Genomic DNA, 4,441 nt, shown 5'->3' on the forward strand with positions numbered 1-4,441 from the left:
AGAGAGAGAGAGAGAGAGAGAGAGAGAGAGAGAGAGAGAGAGAGAGAGAGAGAGAGAGAGAGAGAGAGAGAGAGAGAGAGAGAGAGAGAGAGAGAGAGAGAGAGAAATCTGTCATCTGTTGTTCTCGAGAGCCTAATGCCAGAGTGTGACTATAGAGGTGCGGCTGCAATGGGGCACAAATGCTGAACGATAAACAGTTCAGTCTCAGCCCTAATCATGCGTGTTTGCGTGGGCTGCTAAATGAATCACGCAAAGGAGATAGGGGGCCTACTGTACTTGTGCTCAAACAAGCATGACTGCTGTTTGTCGTTTTTCCTGCTGTGTAGAATTATGGCAGGTGTGACACACACTGGCATTTTAATGTATTTTTGACTGAAAATCAATTTGCCATGAAACAATCGATGCTTTCCCGCATGCCTTCCTTCCCCGCTCCCAGGGTGATGTAGTTTGCAGTTCATTGCGGAGTGAGGTGCAATTCTCTCATTAGAGAAACCCAACGATAAGGGCCCCGCTGCAACTTCTGTGTAAACATAAAGTCACCAGAAGCCTCGAATGACGGGCGGAGCGTCTGCATTATGGAGAGGAGACGGCGAGATGCCTATACCCATTTGGAGCTCAGCTAATATTAAAAAGGTACGACTGTCTGTGGCAACGCAATCACTATTGTCAATAGCTGTCTCTTTTCCTGGGGTTTTAACAGACTGAATGATAATTAGACCTTCCCTTTGTTGCCCTTATCTCTTACCTGCAGAAATGGCCAATTTATGCGGGGCTGCACCCTGGCCAGGCCAAGTAAGTTGATGGTCCCCAGAGGAGGAAAAGCAGCCTTGTTTTCAGACAATGAAAATGAACTCAGGGACAACTCAAGGTTGATTTAAAGCCAGGGGCAACATGGAACCCGGGACACACGGACGGATGTCGCCCCTGATGTTGACACGAGCTCCCTCTCAGAACATGCTCATGCATATCCGTGGCATCACCACACTGGGGACTATATATATATAGAGAGAGAGCTATTCTGCCCTGTCAAGGCAGACCGCAGTAACTTCAAAAAAGTGAAACTGAGAAAAATGGCTTTAAAGTTTTTTGGCTTGCCATCCAAAATGTGTTATAGGTATGATATATGATAGTATCCAGATTTAACATGTATTAATGAAGTAATCTTTAGGCATACAAAAATATGAAAATTATTTTAATTAACCCCCAAAAAGCAGATACTGCACTCTGCTGCACAGTTCCCGTAAATAATTATACAGGTAATGTACAGGCAAAGTGCAGTAACTTCAAATACAATGTTGTTTTCCCTCCAGCTTTCATAACTTAACCTAGCCATTTTGAAAATGAAATTTAACACCTGAATATATTGGAATGATGATGATCCAAATAAAATGGCTAGGTTAAGTTATGAAAGATGGTGAGCCAACAACTGTGATATTTGAGTTGTAATATTGTCCCAACTAAGCATGTAGCCTGTCCTTTATAAGGGTATTATCTCTGTCACTCTAACGCCATCCACCATGCTGAATGAACCCGCCTTATTGCAGGTGGACTGCAATCATAACAACACGTGTGTTGTTGAGGACATTTAATACCATCTATAACACCTGTTGTTGTAGGGGACCTTTAATAACATCTAGAATAACACCTGTTGTTGTAGGGGACCTTTAATAACATCTATAACACCTGTTGTTGTAGGGGACCTTTAATACCATCTATAACACCTGTTGTTGTAGGGGACCTTTAATAACATCTAGAATAACACCTGTTGTTGTAGGGGACCTTTAATAACATCTAGAATAACACCTGTTGTTGTAGGGGACATTTAATACCATCTATAACACCTGTTGTTGTTGAGGACATTTAATACCATCTATAACACCTGTTGTTGTAGGGGACCTTTAATAACATCTAGAATAACACCTGTTGTTGTAGGGGACCTTTAATAACATCTAGAATAACACCTGTTGTTGTAGGGGACATTTAATACCATCTATAACACCTGTTGTTGTTGAGGACATTTAATACCATCTATAACACCTGTTGTTGTAGGGGACCTTTAATAACATCTAGAATAACACCTGTTGTTGTAGGGGACCTTTAATAACATCTATAACACCTGTTGTTTTAGGGGACCTTTAATACCATCTATAACACCTGTTGTTGTAGGGGACCTTTAATAACATCTAGAATAACACCTGTTGTTGTAGGGGACCTTTAATAACATCTAGAATAACACCTGTTGTTGTAGGGGACATTTAATACCATCTATAACACCTGTTGTTGTAGGGGACATTTAATAACATCCTAAATAACACCTGCTGTTGTAGGGGACCTTTAATAACATCTAGAATAACACCTGTTGTTGTAGGGGACCTTTAATACCATCTATAACACCTGTTGTTGTAGGGGACCTTTAATAACATCTATAACACCTGTTGTTGTAGGGGACCTTTAATAACATCTATAACACCTGCTGTTGTAGGGGACCTTTAATAACATCTATAACACCTGCTGTTGTAGGGGACCTTTAATACCATCTATAACACCTGTTGTTGTAGGGGACATTTAATAACATCCTAAATAACACCTGCTGTTGTAGGGGACCTTTAATAACATCTAAAATAACACATATGCTGTTGTAGGGGACATTTAGTAACATATAAAATAACACATGCTGTAGGGGACATTTAGTAACATATAAAATAACACATGCTGTAGGGGACATTTAGTAACATATAAAATAACACATGCTGTAGGGGACATTTAGTAACATATAAAATAACACATGCTGTAGGGGACATTTAGGTCACATATAAAATAACACCTGATGTTGTTGGGGACATTTCTGTTCTTCCCACATCAATCAATCAAAATCTGTAGGTTATAGGCAATACCTGCTATGGTTGATTAGAAATCAAAATACAATAACTTTATTGAATGCATATTTGTATACACTCATTATTGAAAGCATATTTTGAGGGGCAGAACTAGCCCCAACCCCCTTATCTATCTGCCACCTAATTTGACCCCCGTCGAGCTCAACATTGTCCAGCTCCTTGCTGGAATGACCACTTGCCAATGCCCCTATATTGGTTCGACTATATTCTTCCCTAACGCATTGAATTGATCCATTCATAATCACTCCACATCCCAGATGTATTACGAGCAGCATCCACACACAAGCACGTTTTCATCTGTGGCTCTGCTCTAGGCGCGCACATCAGTAACTGAATCACGTAGTACTAGAACAGCCCTTCTTCATGCGATCTTGCCACAGACCTATTGGAGAACCCCCCCAGGGCCAGGGCAGAGGAGCTGTCACTGTTTCACTCATTGGCTGAGAATACGATCAGAAACTATGTTAAATGCACCGAGAGATGCACTGTAGTCGCGGCTTTCGGCTATAAGGCGTCGTGAAGAGGATTCCAGTCACATCCATGCACTGCGAAGAGAGAGAGAGAGAGAGAGAGAGAGAGAGAGAGGGATGCTTTCAACAGTTGAACGTGGATAATTGAGCGCAGGGAAAAAAAAACATCAATTTTGATTATCTGAAATCTGGCAACATCGCGGACCTCTGGCTTCACCCCCCCCCCCCCCCCCCCCCCCCCAGCGTCCAGAGGAGCAGTGAAGAGGAGCATAGTCCGAATGAAGAATGCGAGAGCACCGGGTCCCATCCATTGGACTGGATTATGGGATTACTGGACTGATTAAAGGACAATTATCTGGTAAAAGTCGCAGCCGCGCTATAGATGCTCTTTGCATGACGGTAATAGAAAAAGGTTGCCCCGGAGAAACGTAGGTTTTTATAGTATACTTTGTGGAAACGGGCTGGTCGTCGTATATCTGCAGCACATGAGCAGAACCTATGCAACAGTGTGCCGCACGGCGGGGGGGGAATTAAAGCACATGCATTGTGAATAGTAATATATGGCAATGCTGCATTTTGAATTGGGCATATCATCAGTATACGTGCTGTGTGTTAGTATAGGTGTCGCATGGAGGGCAATGCGCTTTTGTAAGGCTGCCTAACCTCCACCGTGGAGATTCAAACGCCCGTAACCTTGATGCGATAGGGAATAACCTATTTCTATGGAATCAGTCATTTAAGCCCAGCAGACAAAGACTCGCGCCTGGCGCATCATGTTCAATTCCATCTGTCATTCATGCATAGGAGGGTGGTGTCGTCGGGCGGTCATCTTTGTTTACAGAAAGAGTTCATCCTAGCTGAACGGCATGTGAAGGTGGTTAAAAAAACACACCGAGTGGAGTGGAAGAAAGGCGATCGTAAATCGATAACATATCAGATTCGTCCTGGGTTAGACGCGGAGAACCACCTGTCTGGTGTGGGTTTTACTAGTCCTCTATATACGTTTGCCGTAATCAACAGGTTGAAAGTCAAATACTGTTTTCTCCCCTCCGACCACCGCATACATTGGAAGGG

Source organism: Notolepis coatsorum (genome assembly GCF_963971535.1).
Source record: "Notolepis coatsorum genome assembly, chromosome: 3".
Classification (NCBI taxonomy): domain Eukaryota; kingdom Metazoa; phylum Chordata; class Actinopteri; order Aulopiformes; family Paralepididae; genus Notolepis; species Notolepis coatsorum.